We start from the raw sequence: 20500 nt of genomic DNA, 5'->3' as shown, positions 1-20500 counted from the left end.
TGACAGTCAATCACAAAGGCCTGACACACAGCAGACCTCTAACACCATCCCCGTGCTCTACCCCTCCTGCCCCTGTTCCCCCACTAGACCTAGTTTGCATTGCCCACGGAGGCACAAGCCAGCACAACGCCTACCGCATTAAAAAAAAAAAAAAAATCACTTTTAACGCTCCCTATTACACTGGCGGCCACCGGAGACAGGTAAATTTCAGCGCAGGAAGACTTTCTCCCGAGTCCACCACTGCAGCGAGCTGGGGTTTACACCCTGGCTTTGCCCTCCCTCCCTTTGGGACCAGCCTGGAACGGTCCGTGGGCATCTGCATCGACCAGCCATTCCAGGTACGCGCCACTAAGGGGCGCGCGAGCTGGAACGGTAAGCGTCACTGGACACACCTCTCAGGGCCACAGAGGCAGGACCGTCCACTCCGGGAGGTACCACTAGAGAGGGGACTCCGATTTTGGAATAATCCATTGTGTATGTGACAGTACTGAGGGTCTGCTTATACAGCGTGTGGCATCAGCCACAGGTCGCAGCGGAGGCGCTAATGGCGCCGCCAGGTCCTTCCCCACTCGCTCCACTCCATTCTTCCTGCCCATGTGAACCTATGTGAACACCGGGTCTCAGGCCGCTTTATTCATTTGCACTTCGCCGACTCCACCCCTCCGTTTCTACATGGTTACGTCCAGCTGGGCAGCAACGAGGTGAGAGATTGGCTCTCCTATATATATAGGGGGCGAGGTCAGAGACTTTCTAGGTGATGATTGGTCCGGGAGAGAGTGTGCCAGAGTAAGCCCTTCCGGGGCGCAAAATGGCTCCGGAAAAACTCCCTACTCCCCGCCCCTGTCTTCGTCTACCCCGTTCCCATTGGCTATCTAGCGGGGTCAGGCACAACGAGGGCAGGAGCTCTGGGCGAGGGGTGTGTGTGTGTTTGTGTGGGTGTGGGTGTGGGTGTGGGTGTGTTTGTGTGTGTGGGGCTTTTCAGAGGGCGCAGTTTTTCTCCGAGTTGAACTACTCTCCGACTGACTGCCCCGAGGGGCTGAAGATGCTGTCCCAGTCGGTGGCGAGGTTCGGCGCAACAGCTCGTTTGTAGCCAGAGTCTGGCGCTGGACGCGCGCCGTGACTGTGCAACTGTCTTCACGTGAGCTCTTTCAGTCTTGTTCAGCCCTAACTCGGTCACAAGCCTAGTCGGGCGCATTTGGCACGGCGCCATCCATCCTACCGATGCAATCAATTAAGTCCAGGGCGAGGTCTGTGCGCTTGTTTGGCGTCCCTGCCTGGGAAGTAGAGTGTGTCAAGCAGTTTGGGGATGTGTATGGCTAGAGAGGACATCACAGGCACAGTTTGAGTGTATTTGATCTCTCTGAGCCTTTTAGGAGATTGTGAGTGAATGGGATATTTTATCTGAGTGGATTTTGTACGCCACGGGATAAGGACTTTAGGCCATGCGTGTCTGTATATCTGGGGGTGCATTTTCTGAGCTTTTTGCGCATTTATGTCCGTGGGGTTGAGATCTGTGTGGGCGTCTGCACCCCAGGGTATGAGGTCTCTGAGCTGTTTGTGATTCTGTTTCAAGTTGTGATATCTCTGAGCTGCGTGGGGTGGGGGGCATTATCTTAAGGTGTAAAGGATCTGTGCTGTTTGCGAGTCCAAGGTGTGGGTTCTCTGAAATGTCTGGGGACTTTAAAGATAAAGGTTATGTGATGTTTCTGAGTTATTTGAGCTTCTGTCTTTCCCTTTTTATTTTGAGGTCCTTGTAATAGCTTGGGAGGTGTCTGCAGGGTTTGGGAGTCTTCTCTAGGATGTGAGGTCTCTGAGCAGATTTAATTTGTTTCCTGGAGTGAACACGTTGATCTGTTGCGGGGGCGGGGGGGGGGCAGGAGTCGTTTCAGTGTGTATGATCTCTGTTGTTTTTTTGTATTCTGTGACTCAAGTTGCAAGCTCTTTGTGCAGAGATTTTTTGAATCTTTTTTAGGGTGTGTTCAGGGATCTGTTTTTGGTGTCCCTGGGTATCTGAGCTGTTTGGCGTCTGTGTCTGAGAAGTAAAATCTTTTATCTTTGTGGTTGTGAGGTCTCTTTCCAGGAACTGAGGGGTTTGGAAGCTGGCAGATATGATTCCAAAGCCCGGACCCCCAAATCCTGGTTGTGTGTCATCGGGAAAGTCACTTGTTTCCTGAGGATTAAATATGTGTCAGCATCAATAAAATGGGGGCAGTGCGTGTCTTGGAGGGTACCTGTGCAACTTAGAAGTGTGTGTAAAGGTCCTGACTCCCAGCCATCCTTCCACAAGAATTTTCTGATCACCGGCTGTGTGCCTGAGTACTTTCCTTGGAAGTCGGAAGTACAACACAGGATAAAACTGACAAAGTGTCTTATTCCCTAGAGTTAGCCAGTAAATGTATTGACTGTCAGAGGATGTCAAGTGCTACATAGAAAGAGAAGGTGGGTTGGAGGAAGGAGTATGTGGGGATCATGTTGGTATTTATGCAGGGTGATGAGGGAATGACTCCCTCAGAAGGTAATGACTGAGCAGATTCCTGAGGAAGTGAAGGAACAGGCCGTGGAACTACCTGCAGTTGTTAGAACATTACAGGCAGAAGGTACAGCAGGTGCAACAGTACTGAGGGGAAATCCACTGAGTATGTTCCTGATATCAAGGAGTCCTGTAATGCTGGCAAAAGCCCTCAAAACTGGTTTGACACATAGAGTGCAGTGAAAGGTGTCTGGTGTTGCTGTCTCTATTTTTCCCACAACCTGTGAGGGAGGTGGTCTTCATCCCCATTTTATAAAGGACCGGAAGAAGGGCACTCCAAGAAGTGCCCAGAATCTGATCTCCTGTTTACACCTGAAATTGCTAAGAGGGGTGAAACCTTGTGCTCCATCATGAAAGACTTGAGACATGAGAGGCTTGAGTGTCAGAGCTGCAGGGCCCACACCATCCAGTTTGGATGTCAGCCAGCCAGCAGATATAAGCGATAATATGGGAATCATGCCCCTCGTTACATTTCTACACTTGATGGAGGTCCGGACTGAGAAAGAAATGGGGCAGAGAAGAGAGGCAGGAAGGGGAAGCTGGAGAGCAATGAGGAAAAAAAAAAAAAACCCCAACACACTGGCTTCATGATATTGCCTGGATTTGCCCCAATTCACTTTAGTTAATTGATTGTATTGAGATATATTCACCTCTCCCCCTCCCTTTTCTTTCCCTTCCCTTCCCTCCTGTGCCTGAGCAGTTCAGCTCTAAAGCCATTAGGTGCTACAGAGCAAGGCAAGTGTGTGCATGTAGGGGCATCCCACACTTGGAGTCAGAGCCCAGGCACAGTGAGAAGGGCATCCATACATAGGGGCAGACTGCACTGGGGACAGAGCCCAAGGTAGTAAGGAGGATGTCCCTGGGGGTTGGATGGGGAGAAGGCTAACTGGCTCAAGGGTTCAAACTTCAGTGGAGTGTGGAGGTCAAGGTCAGGGATTGGTTCAGCAGAGCATGTGAGGGTGGGCCTCTGTGTACAACTGGGGTGCCTTATATACTTTAGGATTCGTCAACTCACTAAATGTGGAAGACTTGACTCTCACTTTTGGAAGAGGAAATTTCAAATACAGAAAGGAAGAAAACAAATTCTGAGGTGTTCTATTGGGATTGGAGGTCTCCATGTGAACTCATGCTTTATGATATGTATGCGTGCGTATGTGCATATGTTGATAGATACAGATGTACATATGTATGTGTGTGTGTTTGAATGTGTACATACATGTATTCCAAACTTTCTGGAAACAGCAACATCCCAATAGTAATAAGTACACCTAGCCCCGACCGTCCTGGCTTCTAAATATTATTCTGCATTCAGTGATGGGTTCCCAGGCTGGGAGAGCGAAAGGACAAATGAGCCTGGCTCAACTTGTGGTACCAATCATAAGGGACAGTTCAAGGAAACTTGTGGTACCAACAATAAGGGACAGTTCAAAGACTGATTTGGTGATGTCAGAAGGACACAGAAAATAGCCTGAAGGGGCTCCCACTGGACATTCTGGGGATGATTTTATTTTTTCAGTTTTAATGAGATACTATTGATATATAACATAAGTAAGCTTAAGATATACACGGTGATGATATTTATATATATATACATATATATATGTGTGTGTTTATATATATATAAATGTGTGTGTGTGTGTGTATGATCCCCATAACTTACTCTTCTTATGGCCGGAAATTTGTACCCAACACCACCATTTTCCCCAACCGCTGGCAAACACCATTCTAATCTCTATTTCTATGAGTTTGGCTTTTTAAATTTCCACATATGTGAGAACATACAGTATTTGTCTTTCTTTGTCTTCTTTCAGTGTAAAGCATTCAGGGTCCATCCATTTAGTTGCAAAAGTCAGGATTTTCTTTTTATGGCCAATTAATATTGTGTATTTATAGCATATATAAAAAATGTGTATTTATAGCACATTTTCTTGATCCGTTCATCCCTCCATGGACACTTACATTGTTTCCATATCTTGGCTGTTGCTACACAGTAAATCATAAAATTGGAGTTACTCCTCCAATTTTGTTTTTCATTTTCAAAATTATTTGACTATTCTAGTTCCTTTACCTTTCCACATAAACTTCATAATCAGTCTATATGTCCAAAAAGTCCTACTGGGATTTTTTATTGGAATTGTATTAAAATGTTGCATTCCTTTGAGGCCTATTGACGCCTACATTATTTTGATTTGATCAACCCAAGAACACAGTATGTGTCTCCATTCATTTAGGTCTTATATTTCTTTCCTCAGCTTTTTGTGGTTTTGAGCATATACATCCTGTGTATGTTTCGATAGACTGGAACGGGGGAAGCGATTGTAAATGGTACCTGCAGGTGGTTTCTGTATTTTGTCTTGTTATGTAATTGTTCATTGCTAGCATGCAGAAAGTTGCTTGATTTTTTTTGTGTTCAGCTTCTATGCTGTGACAGCATTGAATTCACGTATTGGTTCTAGGAGGTTTTTTTCTGTAATTTCATGGGATTTTCTACATACATAATCATGTCATTGTGAATTGGAAGTTTATTTCCTCCTTCCTGACCTTTCTTTTTTCTTTCCTTACTGGAGTGACTAGGACTTCTAGCAAAATACTGAGTAAACAGAGGGGAGAGTGGATATCGTAGCCTCATTCCTGGTCTTAGGGAGAAAGCATGTAGTCTTTCCTCATTAAGCAGGATAGAGGGTGTAGGTATCTTTGTAAGATGCTCTGTATTGTGGAGTTGTTTCTAGAGAAAGTATTGTAAGTCCTGGAGGGTGAACGGGGCAATAGCTGAAACGTCAGCAATGTTCTGGTCTCAAGGCTGTCGAACGTGGTAGCATTATGAGCTACAGAGCCCCACGATCCCCCAGAGGACAGTTAAGATACAAAACCTGCTGTAATTCCCTGACACTCCTTAAAACTTCACGTACTCCCTGCATGCCTTCACGTAGCCACCAAATGTATGTCTGGTTAATGTCTAAAGGTCCATTGTGCTCTCTATCCATGCTTTGATATTCTTTGATCCTCTATCTAATGAAATATGAAATAAGGGCTATATGCAGTCTGCTGCTCTCTCACAGAGGCAGCCCTGCACACCCGCTCGGTCTAGTGTCTGAGAACTTCTTCAGTGCGTGGCCACACTATATCCAGGTTAGGAAAGTTCCCTTCTGGTTATAGTTTGCTGAATGTTTTTATCATGAATGGCTGTTGAATTTGGTCAGATGCTTTCTCTGCATCAATTGATATGATCATGTGGGTCTTTTTTTTTTTTTTGATACACTAATATAATTTCTTAACTGATTTTTGAATTCTACACCAGCTTTGTATTTCCAGGATAAACCCAACTTGCTCATGTTGTATTATTCTTTTTATATATTATTGAATGATTTGCTAGTGGTGTCTTTGTCTGATTTTGTTATCAGGGTAATGCCAGTCTGATGAAATGATTCAAGAAGTGGTCCCTCTCTTCTATTTCTTTGAAGAGGTTGTAGAATTGCTGTTATTTCTTATTATATTTCTACTACTTTTGTAGAATTTTTTAAAATTTAGATTCAAGTTAGCGTATAGTGTAGTAATGGTTTCAGGAGTAGAATTTAGTGATTCATCACTTACATATAACACCCAGTGCTCATCCCAACAAGTGACCTCCTTAATGCCCATGATGCATTTAAGCTCACTCCCCCCCCCCACCAACACACACAACACCTCTCCAGCAATCTTCCGTTTGTTCTCTGTATTTAAGAATCTCTTATGGTTTGCCTCCCTCTCTGTTTTTATCTTATCTTTGCTTCCCTTCCTCTGTGTTCATCTGTTATGTTTTTTAAATTTGACATATGGGTGAAATCGTATGGTATTTGTCTTTCTCTGACTGACTTATTTTGCTTAGCATAATACGATCTACTTCCATCCACAGTGTTGCAAATGGCAAGATTTCATTCTTTTTAATCCCCGAGTAGTATTCCATTGTATATATATGTACCACTTCTTCTTTATCCATTCATCAGTCAATGGACATATGGGCTTTTCCCATAATTTGGCTGTTGTTGATAGCACACTGTTACTTGTTCTTAAGTGTGTGGTACAGTTTTCCAGAGAAACCGTCTGGGCCTGGAGATTTCTTTCCTGAAAGTTTTTAACAATGATATTTTAGAAATATATGTATGTTTTTCAGATTACCTGGGTGGTGGTTTTTTGTTTTTGTTGGTTTTGTTGGGTTTTGTTTTGTTTGGGTTGAGCCTTAATAGTTTGTGTCTTTCAAGCAATTGTTCTGTTCCATCTCAATTACCAAATGTAAGTGCATAGATTATTTGTTAGAATCCATTCAAATTCTCTGGATTCTGTAACCTATTTCATTCTGGATATTGGTAAGTTGTGTCTTTATTTTACTTATCTTTCTTTTTGTGTCAGTCTGGATAGAAATTTATGAATTTTATTGACCTTTTCGAAGAACCAGCTTTTGGTTTCATTGACTATCTCTATTCTTTTCCTGATATTTGCTCTAAACCCTGTTTTTCTTATTTGCTTGCTTTAAGTTTATTTTTATTTCCTGTTTCTAGTTTCTTAAGGTGGAAGCTTTCATTATTAACGTGGGTCCTTTCTTCTTTCTAATACAAACATTTGATGCGGTACATTTAACACTAAGTACTGCTGTAGCTGCATCCTGCAAATTTGGATATGTTGTATTTTCATTTGCATTCAGTTCATCTGATAAACGGTTAGTATCCAAAATATTTTCTAATTTCCCTTGAGCCTTGCCATTTGCACCATGGGATTATTTAGACCTGTATCGTGTAATTTCCTTGTGTTTGGAGATTTTCCTCTTCACATTTTCTTACATATTGGGTTTTTTTTTTTTCTTTTGCTCAGGCAACATTCTCTGTATGATTTCAACTATTTTATAACTTCTGATATGTGTTTCGTGACCCAGGATGCAGTCCACCTTGGTGAAACTTCCATATGTGAAGGGTTCTATACTTGTCAGTTACATCCAGGTAGTTCACGGTGTTGTTCAGTTCATCCGCATATTGCTAATTTTCCTTCTATTCCTTCTGCATATGACTGAGAGAGTGTTGACCTCTATAACTGTTACTTGTAGATTTGTTCATTTATCCTTCAGTTCTGTCTGACTTGGTTATATATTTCGAAGCTTTGTTATTGGGTGTTGTGCAGAGAAGAGTTAACGTAGTAGGCCTGAAACTGCTGTGCTTACAGACATCAGCATGTTGGCCCTTATCTTGCATCCAGGAACTTGAATTTCAGAAGGTTTCCCACCATTCCCTACCTGAGCAGGGTGCTTTATTCTTCCTAAACTGTCCAAACAATATGTTTCATGTTAAACATCTATGAAACATCTCAACACATAGACATCTATGAAAATACCTTTCCTTCTGGGAATCTGAAATCTTGGTCTGTGCTGGGCAGACAGTACCTACGTGACCAGCCTCCATCCCAAACCTCTGACGCTGTGTTACTCACGAGGTGCCCTTGGTAGACAGCATTTCACATGAGTTATCATGATTTGTTGCTGAAGGGACAAATTGTGTGACTCTCCTGGGAAAGGACTCTTGGAAGCTTGCACTGGTTTCCTCCAGATGTTACCCAGGGCACCATTTCCCCTGGGCAATTTTGCTTTCTATCCTTTTGCTGTAATAAATCTTAGCCCTGAGGATGACCTTCACGTCCTCCTGGGGATGCAGCAAAAGCAAGGGTGGTCTTGGGACCTCCGAAACCATGGTGGCAGCCATGGGACTCACTAGCAGGAAAACCCTGACTCACTAAAATATGGTGGAAGACTTTGCGTAAAGAAAGGATGGCACGGTAGAGATGATAAGCTGCTTGTGCCTCAGTGACTATGGATGTGCCCACGATATGAAAGAGCAGCTGAGCTGTTCTGAAAGGTAAATGTTACACACGGAATGCAAAAATAAAAGGTCCAAGTCCAAGAGCGTTGGCTCACTGCATGCCTTGGCTGCTTTAGCCATGCTGGATGACATGAGGTGAACAAGTGTAGCCAACTTATGACTTGGGTCTTTATTCTCTGGAGGCCAGGGAAAAGGATCCAGACCTTCCCAAAGGTGAACAAAAATGTTGAAAGTTTAACTTGCTGTCTCCTGCACGTGGGAGAAGACAAATTTAATTTGTTGCCTGGGCTAGAAAAAGCTTTACATAAACTAGAGGCAAAGACGGAGGGGAAGGCATTCCAGCCTTTTCTTCAGCTGGCTTACTGCTGCTGTGGCTGCGCCTCCCGGCATTCCAACCAGGATGTCCCCTATATGGTCACCCGGTAAGTGTCCACTTACTGCTAGGAGTTTCAGTAAACTTGCAGTGAGAGCGAAAAGGGAGGATTTAAAAGTGGCTTTGTACGTTGTGGCTGTTGGTGCCTGGATGTCTGAGAAAACTGATGTAAGATGTTAGGCAGGGCCACTGTTCAAAGCAGCTGCCCCCAGCAAGGGTATGACCTGTTCTAGCCTGGTTGCTGGATAAAGGAGAGAGACAAAAGGGACAGGAGGTGATGTAAACCCATTTTGAAAATTTTGAAAATTCAGAATTTCATCCTGAACAATTCCTAATGATCATGAGTCTTTCTCATTATGTAATAGAGTTTTCTATGAGAATATTTTGGTCCCTTTTGCTAACAGGCCCTCCTTACAAAAGGTTTGGAGGAGAGCAGGAGATAAATAAAGTCAGGGAAAGGTTCAGTTTCAGAATTGTATGCACTGATTTTGTAACAGTGGAGAAAACAAACCTGGCACCTGGGGAGAAGCAGAGGGAAGAGGCGAGGACATTAATGGCCTGTGTCTGTCCAGACTATTCTTGGAAATTTTCTATTTTTTGTTAAGGAAACACTCTCAGTGCAGCCTTTGCAAGCCTTTGTGAGCACTGCGAATGCAAATTGACTCCTGAGCCTCGAGCCATACCTGCCAGAGCTCTGACTGTGGGACAGCAGGGGTGGCCCCAGCTCCTGGGCGTTGCACGCATGGCACCTCCACGTGACCTCCACCCTCAGAGAGAGGATGAACTGGTGTCGTGGACAGACACAACTTTGGGAAATAACTGCCTCCAGGCACCCCTCTAAAACCAAGGGCTCAAATGAATATTCCAAGTGGACAGGGAGTCCTAGAGGGGAAGGCCCGTGGCGGGAGGCCACATTGAGGCCCCGGTGAGCCGTGTTGCCGGATTCGGTGTATGTCCAGCTCTGGGCTCCCTAACGATTGTAAACTCTGTTTCAGGAGAATCACGTGTGCCCGCTAGGATTACCCTTCCTGTGTGTGTGCCCTGACCAGCCCGACACTGCCTCAGCCTGGAAGACTTTCAGGTCAGGTTCTGCTTCTCGACCGGTGTGTGCTGTGCCTGAATTTGTGCATCAGGCCAGCTAAAAAGGTTTGTACAAAAAAACTAATCAGTAAGTTACCTGTTTTTCTACATTAGACCTTTGTGGTTAGTGCAAATTGTTTTAACTGGTTAAATCTAGGACCCCTGAGGGATGTGATGGAGATCAGTCCTGCAGGCTGGTCTTACCCTACCGCATTGGTCCTAAGACTGAGACCTGTGGCACGTCCCTCCTGCCCTCTGCAGACCGGCATCTGTGTGGTTCATCATCATGACACTAGGTCCATTCATTCCCATTTGACTTCAATTCCACAAGTGTGGACTGGCCTTCTGCCGAGTGTCAGGTCCTCTGGCCTGAAGACACCAAGAGGTGTGTTTCCAGCCTTCCACGAGGCAGACACGAGGGAGACAGATATGGAAACAAAGTGGCAATGTTCAGTGACCGCTGGCAGATCACATTGTGAACATCTCCCACTTAATTCCTCCGGTCCTTTCACAGCATAACCTGGAGAAGACCCATCCGGTCAGTACACTTGGGTTCCCCTCATTCTATTTCCTGCACGCACAGCCACAGATATCAGGTGATACTGGCATGTTGTATGAGACGCAAAGCCACGAACAGAATTGCTTTCATTGATGTATTTTCCAAAACAGTCAAGGATTATTGGTACCTTCCCAGGTAAAACAACATGCAAGTATCCCTCAATTTACATGGAAGTTAACATTTATGGAAAATCCACCTTATGTAAGTCTCTGTCAAAAAGATTTGCCTCCCTGAAACTTTCCCTTTTTAAATACTGATACTTCCCTTTAATCATTTCAACAATCACAGTCTCCCTCTGAAATTTTCAAAATGTGCCATTGTGGTTATAACCCACATAATATGCTGGTCCTTGCCTGGATTTGGTGAGAGGAAATACCATGGCAGCATGGTACTCCCAGGAAGTACTCCCTAGGAAGGATTCCGGGCACCCTCATCCTCTGCCTGCTTTCTGTGATAAGAACGTGTTTCAGGGACAGCTGAGATGTGAGGTAAAGCTTCATTTCAGAGGTCACCACTGCTGTGGAATGTCCACGCCCGGATGGTTTTGTGCTCGTCTTGGCTCTTAGCTCCTGGGACTGGGGTTCTCCTCCTCATTGATGACAAGCCTTTCTAGGTATGGACACCATAGTAAGGGCCTGGGCAAGGGCTTTAAGCTTCTGTCCTGTTCGGGACAGCAGATGATATCACAGGACAGCTGAAAGGACAAGAGGGAGATGATCTCCTAAGGTCAAAGGCAGGTTTTTGATAGGTGAAGGGAAGACATGCGCCCAAGTTCTGGTTGCTCCAGGCTGACGTGGAGTGGAGTGTGGGTGTAAGAGTGAACCAAAGGCTGAGAGGACATGGGGAGAATAGACTGCATAACCTCACATCATATGGTTTACGTGGTCCTCAAAAAAAGCCCATGCCATCATGAGAACTTAATGTCATCTTCTGTCACCAACCCTACCCACTGGCCATGAAGAGAATGGATTTGAGATAGACCGAAGCTTTCATGGAGAAAGTCCAGTGGGGTCGTGATGTCCTCTCAGAAAATCTGCCCTGCCCTTGGTTTGAGTCTCAGGCTGTGCTCATTATGTTCTGCTTTCTGTGTGCTTTCAGATTGGTCTCTCATGTGTGTGTTTGTCTGGAAAGAGTCAGTACATTGAAGTCAGGCTTGCTACCACAGGGATTTAATAAAGTTCTTGAGAGTCTCCTAGGCAGAGTTAAAAATCACAGATTCTAGGGCACGTGGGTAGCTCAGTTGGTTAAGTATCCGACTCTTGATTTCGGCTCAGGACATGATCTCACAGTTCGTGAGAATGAGCTCCGCATTGGGCTCCTTGCTAACAGTGCAGAGCCTACTTGGGATTCTCTCTCTTCCTCTGTCTCTGCTGCTACCCGACTCACGTGCATGTTCGCTCTCTTGCGCGCGCGCTCTCTCTCTCTCTCTCTCTCTCTCTCTCGATAAATAAACATTTTTTTAAAAATCACAGATTCTTAACATTGTGACCACGCTAAATGAGATTCACTGGGTGTGGATCATAGCATGTGCATTTTTAAAAAGTTCTTGGGTTCTGACTTAGGAGGACTCCTTGTCTGGGAACTACTGGAGCAGGGCAGTGGTCCCGTTTTTCTGCTGCCTGGCTTCTCTCTCCATTGTTGTGAGGGTGCAGAAGTGACAACAGTTTGGTGCCTTCTCTGATGCACAAACCCAAGAACTTCAGCTAGGAGACTGATGTGCTGTCTGCTGTACTAACAAGGCTCGGAGAGTTATTGTTTCCACAGAGTATCCTGAATCCAGTCCCTGTCAAGCTTCCATCTAAGTGATTGCTGTTGAAATCAAATTTCTGTATACCATGCAGTTCCGTGCTATAAAATCAGTTTGTGTTATATGTTAGGTGTAACTCTAAATATTTTGCAGTGGCCCTTGGATCCTAATATTGACTGAACAAGTGCACAGTACAGTGAATTTTCTGCAACCTGTGCCTGCACCACTTACGGCCCGATGCCACTGAGCAAGTTACTTAACATCTGTGTGCCTCGTTTCCATTAGCAACGTGGAAACACTAGTTAGTAGTAAGTGTAGCTACTTCTTGGGGGCAGTTTAGAGTACTGACTGTGTTAAGACAAGAAAAGTCATCAGGACAGTGCCCGGCATGTGGCAAATTGCCGATCAATTCTAGCCGTTGTTGTTACTGTTGTTGTTCCCACATTTCCGGGAAGCATGTTCTGGAAAGATGGTGTCAAGACTACCTTTGACTCACTGGAAGGACTTAGCACTATCACTTCGGCTCCTTGGGGACTCAGGAATTGAGTCTGTGGGGCACGGTGGAGGGCGTGCTTTTATTAGCATAACGAGTATTCAGCTCTCCTTATGGGCCATTGGGAAGCCTAAATGCAATGCTTGGTTGCATCATCGTGGGTTCCTATGGAAAACTTGAATGGAAACTTCTCTAGGAAATTAGAACGAATGACCTGTTTGCACATTTTGTACAGTGTTTGGAAAATGAAGTGGTCACTGGATGATGATAGAACACGAGTGTATAAATTTGTGTAAACATTTCAAAGAGTGAAATGTAAAGGCCAAGGGCCTCATCATGTGGTGGCTTCTACAGCCGTTAGTTGTATTGAACTCCTATTGGGAGTTCAGTCTGTTGGGAAGATGTGAATCTGGTAAAGATACGAAACTGTTAACAGTCCAGTTTTCATCAGTAACATTTGTTTTTCTTCCACTCATATTCATTATTCATTTAACAAAAGGCTGGTGTATTAGTATTTTCTGAACTGAGTCATGAGGAGGTGGTAAACAGTGTGTTTGGAGAGTCTTAGGAAAGGTGCAGTGAGGAGAGAATGGGAGTGGAGGATGAGGTGAAAGTGTGCAGGGGGCAGGCAGAGAGAAGGAGTAGCAAACAGGAGGGAAGGATAATGGATACAAGCAGAAGGAAAGAGACAGGAATACAAGCTCACACTTCAGGAGGCTTACTACAGGCCTGGATTTGTTTTTAGCTCTTTCCCTACAGCAATGATTTTAAAATTCATGGAGTATCCACTGCAGCACTGTGAGGTAAGTGTTTTTAAGGGTATCGTCCCTTGTTCCATCCAGATGAGGAAACTGAGACCCGTAGAGGTTAAGGGGTGAAGTAACTTACCCAGAGCCACCTACTCAGCAAGGGCAAGGTCAGGGTTAAATCCAGGTCAGAGAAAAACATAACAGAGACATGGAATTTGGCCATAAACTGCAGTGCACCTCAGTGTCCAGTGTCCTTTGGTTCAAAAGACAGGTGAACATGTAAGACAGCTTATCCTGATTACACTGGATCAGTGCTTGGATAGAACATGATGTCTCAGGTGCACGAGAGACTGTGAGGTGACGAGTCAATACAGGCACATCACTAAGTCGGGATCTGGTTCATATCAAGGTCTATAGACGCGTTTGCTGCGGCAGATTTCAGCGTTGGTATCCTCATCATGATCATTATGGACAGTAGTTTATGGTATATATAATGTTTGGAAACAAAACAACAGATAAAATCCTATAGATTTTAAAGTCGTTTTTCTAAAGACTCGATCTCTTTGGTATCTTGACATTTCAAGATAATGAATTGCTTTGATATCCTTGCCAGCTGAAAACCCGATCAGTGCATTTAAAGCGGAGGAGAGCTATGTGGGACAGTAGAGCGGAGCAGTGAGGGAAGCAGAGAGGTTTGGATGGAAGGTTAGCTAAGTCTGCAAGGGCTATGAAAATGCCACAGACGATGCAGGCCAAAACCAAACCAAATCAGACAGCAACTTGCTTGTCCCTAAGAAGAGACAGTTGTGCTATTGAGATAAGCATCTCTATTAAAATTTCTTAGACTTTTGCTCTCTTTTGGCCCCCGGGGTGCAGTGTGTGGTTCTTATAAGGTAGCACTGCTTTGGTCACGCTGTGGGTGAGAGTGGCAGCCTCACCTGAAGCATTCTCCGTTTGTGGGCCACCTGGAGCACGTTACTTGAAGTCTGGAGGCCTGCGGATTCATAAGAGAAAACAGAAAGCAAATGCATAGTACAATAGTTAGATCCAGCCACCTCCAGTAGAGCCCTACATAGCAAGTGAGATGCAGGCACAGGTGTTGTAGTCATTGGTTGGGAAGTAGCAGGGTTGGGTGGGTGACTCAAAGAAGAAGCATGGAAGTGAGTACAAGGTGAGAAAACACATTAAGAGGGGACAAACAGCGAAAATCCCGTTTTGTGGCCTTGCTTTTCTGCTATGAAAATAGAGTGCTCTAGTATTGTGGGGAGAGGTTACCCTGGTCCGAGGTCCGGGAGGGAATCGCTGCACTTAGTGATGAGCATTCTGATGACCCGCCATGAACAGTAACGAGGGGACACTGAGTGTGTGAAGGCACGAAGGTCTCAGCCTTTACCATAGACACATTCATCAAGTTTCTTAGCCTTGCTGAGAGTAACACTGCCTCACCTTACAGAAGCTCGAAGCCGCCATCTGGCAACACCACTGGTGCTCCTCCATCTCCTGATCCAGCTGGGGGTGGCTGCCCAGGCACTGCTCCCTGAGTTGCATAAGTATGATGGTAACCGTGTGTGTGTGTGTGTGTGTGTGTGTGTGTGTGTGTGTGGCAAATATAGGGTGAGAGACTCTATTCATTTAAGTATGATTCACTAAATAAGTTTCAGCTCTTACCTAGACACTGTAGACACTGTGTTGGGTGCCTGGGCGATACAGTAAACAAAGACACATCACTGCCTTCGTGGAGTGAGTTTAAGCCAAATCATTCGAGAATAGTTAATCTAACAATCATATAAGTCAATGTAAAAATTACTACCATGACTAGTGGTACCAAAGAGGTGTGTTTTATTGAGGTCTGATTGATAGGTAAAGCTATAGGTAAAGGTATTCACATGTACAACCCTTTCTTCTTGTTGGTGTGGTTGTTATTATGTGATTGTCATTAGCGGTAAGAGCACTTTTAACATAAGATAATCTCTTAGCAATTTTAAGTATATAACGCAGTATTGTTAGGTAAAGGCACTACGCTCTGTAGGTCTCCAGAACATACTTCTCTTTCATAGTTGTAACTTTGTACCTTTGACCATCACCTCACCATTTACCCCTCCCCTTACCCCTGGCAGCCATTGTTCTACCCTCAGCTTCTAGGAGTCTGAGTATTTTAGATTGCATGTAGAAGGGAGATGGCCCAGTATTTGTCTTTCTGTGTCTGGTTTATTTTAGTAGCCATCAAGTCCTCCACGTCCAGATGACATGATCTTATCTGTGTAAAACCCTGAAGATTCTGACAAAAAGAAATTCTTATACCTAAGGAACCAATTCAGTAACATTACTTTCATTTTTAAAAATAGCTTACTGGATATGAGATTCTTGGTTGTTGAGCATTTTTTAATTTTTTAATTACCCAGTTCCTTCTGGCCTCCATATTTTCTTCTGAGTAAACTGCTATTAATTGTATTTCCCTCATAAGTGACTGGTCATTTTCTCTTGTTGTTTTCAGGATTTTCTCCTTGCCTTTGGCTTTCGGCATGTTTACTGTGATGTGTCTATGAATCTCTCATTTATCCTACTTGGAGTTCATTGAGTTGCTTTCAGGCACTGTTTCTTTGAATATTTTTTTCTGCTCCTTTCTGTCTCTGTTCTGGTACTCTCCTGCATCCGTGTTGGTGTTAAGAGTGTTCCATATGTTTGTGCAGCTCAGTTTATTGCCCTCATTTGTTTTCCTCACTTTCTTCAGACTGTATAATCGCTGTCCATCTGTCTTCAAGATTGCTAAATCTTTCTCTGGTAGTTCAACTAGTGTCGATCTCCTCGAGTGAATTTTTCACTTTAGTTACTGCACTTTTCAACTGCAGAACTTGTATTTGGTTCTTTTTTAAATAATTTTTCTCACTTTATTGTTATTCTGTCTTTGATGTGACATTTTCATCATACCTTCCTTTACTTTTTTGATTGTGGTTTTCTTTGTTCTTTGGACCTGATTATAGCAGCTACTTTGAATTCTTTATCAAATCTGACATCTGGTTGCAAGCACCGGCAGTTTCTGTTGCTTATTCATGCTTTCCTGTTTTTTGAATTATCATAATTTTTTTCGTGTCTAGCTATCTAAAATATTGGAGCAGTACTGGGTACTGATCCATCCCACCCCTTCCTGGGTTTGTTACTTCTATTTCCTTGTCTAGTTGTTTAGTGTCTAGCTGGTTTATTTTAGTGGAGTCTGTTTTCTCTCCTTACTCTCCCCCACCCCCACCCTTGTGTTAGGCTTCAGATTTTAGTCCTCAGGGAGAGACGACTTGGGGATGCCTACTGTCCCCTTGGGATGACTGGTTGCGTCAGGTTCTCTCTGATTGTCTCTTTGCCTGACCACACCCAGCTGTTCCGGTTCACTGACTGTGGGCTACTTGTTCAACCGTTTTCAGCGATACCCTGGATATATTGCTTCATAATATAAACCAGTGAAATCCGTGCTCCTTTGAAGGGCTAGCTGCTGAAGTTACTGTTTCAGAGTTTTTCTGACCCTAGGCAGGCTCCTTGCAGCTGTCTCTTCTCCCTGATTGTCTCAGGTAATCCGGCCAGCCTACAGTTGATCCTCTATGTCCAAGACTTCTACCAGTCTCCTACCGTTTGCCTTGTACCACAACCTCCACTGTTTTGCAAGTGCCCTTAGACTTGCTTGACCTTCTCCTCAACACCCCTTTGCAAATGAACTTTGTTCCTCTGAGAGGAGCTATCTGCTTCAAAACCTCTGAGCCACAACTCTGTAGCTGGGGAGTGGGGACAATGGCAGCACATTCTTTCTCCTGTTTTTCAGCATTACACTATGTAGCGTTGCTTTTGAAAATTTCCATTTTTAATTGTTTATGGCTGGTATATGGAAGCAGAATTTACTTTTACATACTGACTATGTGTCTCTTCACGTTGCTAAACTCGCTTCTTAATTCAAGTAATGTTTTATGGGTTTTTCTTACAGATTCAGGTGTTGCCAGTGAATAATGACTGTTTTACTTCTTTATTTCTGCTTGACTTTTTTATTGGCTAGAACAGCCAGGAAAATATTGACTAGAAGTGGTGAAAGTATGCATACTTACCTTGTTCCCTGTCTCAGGAGGGAAACATTCAGACCTTCAGGATTAACGATTACAGTAGCTTTAGATATTTTTGTAGATGCCAGTTATCGGTTTAAGGATGTTGCCAATAAACTGAATGAATCTTGCCATCTCCCCAACATTCATGTTGAAACCTTTCTCCAGTATGATGGTGATTGGAGGTAGGGCCTTTGGGAGGTGATCAGGTCATTCAGATGAAGCCCACATGAATGGCATTAGTGCCCTTATAAAAGAGACCCACCCCTGAGAGCTCCCTCAGCCCTCCCGCCATGTGAGGACAAGAAGTCAGCAGTCCGTGAAGCAGGAAGCAGGGCCTCACATCCCAAATCTGCTGGCACCTTGATCTTGGGCTTCCTGGCATCTGGAAATATGAGAGATAGATTTCTCTTGTTTTTAGAAGTCATCCAGTCTGTGGTAGTTTTGTTGCAGCAGCCCTAGGAGACTAAGCTAGAAATCCTTCTTTATTCCTAGTTTGCTAGGAGTTTTTATCAAGTAAATTTATCAAATAAATACTCTTTATGCATCTATTGAGATGCTTATATATTTTTAGTCTGTTATTATGGTCAGTTAGTGTGAGTGATTCTGAAACATTGAACCACTCTCAAAGCTGTGGAACCATTTCACTATGGTATTTTGTCTTTTTTCTATGTTGCTGGTTTCAAACAGCCGATATTTTATTTTGGATTATTGCATCTGTGGTCATGAGTGCTATTGCTCTTGTTAGCCTCAAAAGTAGAACAGCCAGTTATTTTACCAGCAAAATGAGTTTGTTCAGGAATAGCAGTGAATTACAGTTTGGAACAAGCAACCTAAGGCAAAATCCTAGGCAAGTCCAATAAGCAAAGTAGAGGAACGTTATTTTATGGAGAAGAAGGAGGAAGTTGGAAGGGTTGTTTTGAATGAAAGCCCATTGAAGAAAAGCAAGAGTTCAGGGTAATGACAGTTTCTCATTGGCTGAGTTGGAGGCGTAGTCAATATCTTACAGGACATGCAATGTACATCTTTTCCTGTTGGGGCCTACATGATTGTTTCATGTTGATTATTCTTCTGTTGGGTCTATAACTGACAGTTCTTCCTGTAATTGATGTTGAAGTGGTATGGTTCTCCTTTCTAGGCTCTGGACTCTAGTGAGGTTTCTCTTTTTTTTTTTTTTTTTTTCCCAGAGTCTGTAATTTATTTTCTTAATTTTTTGTCTTGCTTTCATATCAGGATATTGCTGGCTCTATAACATGTGTTAGGAAGTGTGACCTCATCTTCAGTTGCCTGGAAGACTTTGTTCAAACCTGCATTATTTCTTTCATATGTGTTTGATAGAATTTAAACAGTGAAACCATTCAAGCCTTGAGTTTTATGTGAGGGAAGGGTTTTTGTTTTCTGTTTGATTTAGTGAATTCAGTCTCTGACAGATATAAGGCTAGTGGTGTTATTTTCTTGACTGGGGCCTGCGAGCTAGGGCCTTTCAAGGAGTTTTCCCATTTCATCTTTTTTTTGGATAATATTTTCAATAATATTTTCTCATCCACTTCATGTCTGAAAGATCTGTATTGATGTCTCTGCTGGCAGTAGTGATATTAGTAATCCATGTCACTCTGCCCTCATTCCTTATTATCAGTCTGGCTAAACCTATTAGATTTACTGGTCCTGTCACAGAACCAGCTCTTAGTTTCACTGATTCCTTTGTATTGATTTTATGATTTCTAGTAGGTCGATTTCTGCTCAAACCTTCATTATACTTTTTCTGCTTCCCTTAGGTTTAAATTGATTTTGCTTTTCTAATTTCTTAAGGTGACAGTTTAGACAGTTGATTTCAGACAGTTCTTCTTTTCTAATGTAAATATTTAATGATAAAAATTCCCCTCAATGCATTGTTGTAGATTCACCTTACAGATTTTGACATACTGTGTTTTGGTTTTCTACTTCTTGCAGGTTCTTCTTTGATCCCTGCATTATTGAGAAATGCCATTTAATTTCAAAATATTCTGTGGTTTTCCAGATACCTTGCTGCAATTAATTTCTGTTTAATTCTTTGCGGTCAGAGAACCCAGTTTGTATGATTTCAGTCCTTTAGAAGTTGTTGAGATTTACTTTATGGCACAGAATATGGCCTGTCTTGTGAACCTTGTGTGTGCACTTCAGAAGATGGTGTCTTGTGCTGTCCTTCTGTAAGCACCCGTTAGGTCATGGCTGTTGATAGTGTTGCTCCACTGCTCCATATAGTTTCTGATTGTGTTGTCCACTTGTACTGTCAGTTGTGGATGGGGGAATGTTGAAGGCTTCAGCTAACTGATTTCTCTGTTTTTCCTTTTAGTTTTATCAGTTTTTAGCTCTTGCATCAGTTTTTACTAATGCATGCACATTCATGATTTTTGGATCTTCTCGATGACTGGACCTCTTTTATTAAGTAACATCTGTCTTTTCCCCTTGTGATAATCCTCATTCTGAAGTATATTCTCTGTAATATTAATTTAGCCCTTCCAGCTTTTCCTGTGATTCACGTTTGCTGGGTGTATGTGTCTTAGTGTGTTGGGGATGCAGGAACAAAATACCACAGACTGGGAGGCTTATAAACAAACTTGGTATCTCACAGTTTTGGAGGCTGGAAGTCCAAGATCAGGGTGCCGGCATAGTTGGGTTCTAGTGAGGACCCTCTTCAAAGTCACAGATTTGTGGTTGTGTCCTCACATAGTGGAAGGACAAAGGATCTCTGGAACCTCTTTCATAAGGGCCCTAATCCTGTTCATGAGGGCTCTGCCCGAGGGCCTCGTCACCTTCCAAAGGCCACACCTCCTAGGTTAGGAGGTATGGGGGTTAGGATTTAACATAGGAATTTTGGAGGAGACATCTTCAAACCATAGCATTATCGATAAATTTTCCTTTCAGTTACTTTTAACTCAATTTACGTATTCATATTTAAAGTGAGATTCCTTTTGACAGTACATAGTTGGGTCTTTCTATTTTTACCTAAAGTGACAAATGAGGTCTTTTAATTGATGTGTAGGCAGTGTACAATCAGTGTGTTAACAGTTTAC

The 20500-nt window shown here is 43.3% G+C and overlaps 1 protein-coding gene across 13 annotated transcripts in view; it reads left to right on the top strand.

Annotated features, from left to right (window-relative positions):
- Positions 1-911: 911 nt before the first annotated feature.
- The window catches only part of FAM156A (family with sequence similarity 156 member A), a 45982-nt gene continuing 26393 nt past the window's right edge, over positions 912-20500 (top strand). For 8 of the 13 annotated variants that reach the window (XR_006213364.1, XR_001511317.2, XM_015542103.2 and 5 more), the window contains exons 1-2: positions 912-1138; positions 9739-9889. The gene's annotated coding sequence lies outside the window, so the exon portion shown is untranslated. Of the gene's footprint in view, positions 1139-8552; positions 8793-9738; positions 9890-20500 lie in introns of all 13 variants that reach the window. The other 5 variants (XR_006213365.1, XM_042973920.1, XM_042973921.1 and 2 more) reach the window with 3 other exon arrangements.

The sequence above is a fragment of the Panthera tigris genome, chromosome X (genome assembly GCF_018350195.1).
Source record: "Panthera tigris isolate Pti1 chromosome X, P.tigris_Pti1_mat1.1, whole genome shotgun sequence".
NCBI lineage: Eukaryota > Metazoa > Chordata > Mammalia > Carnivora > Felidae > Panthera > Panthera tigris.
This window is presented reverse-complemented; position numbering and strand designations above follow the sequence as displayed.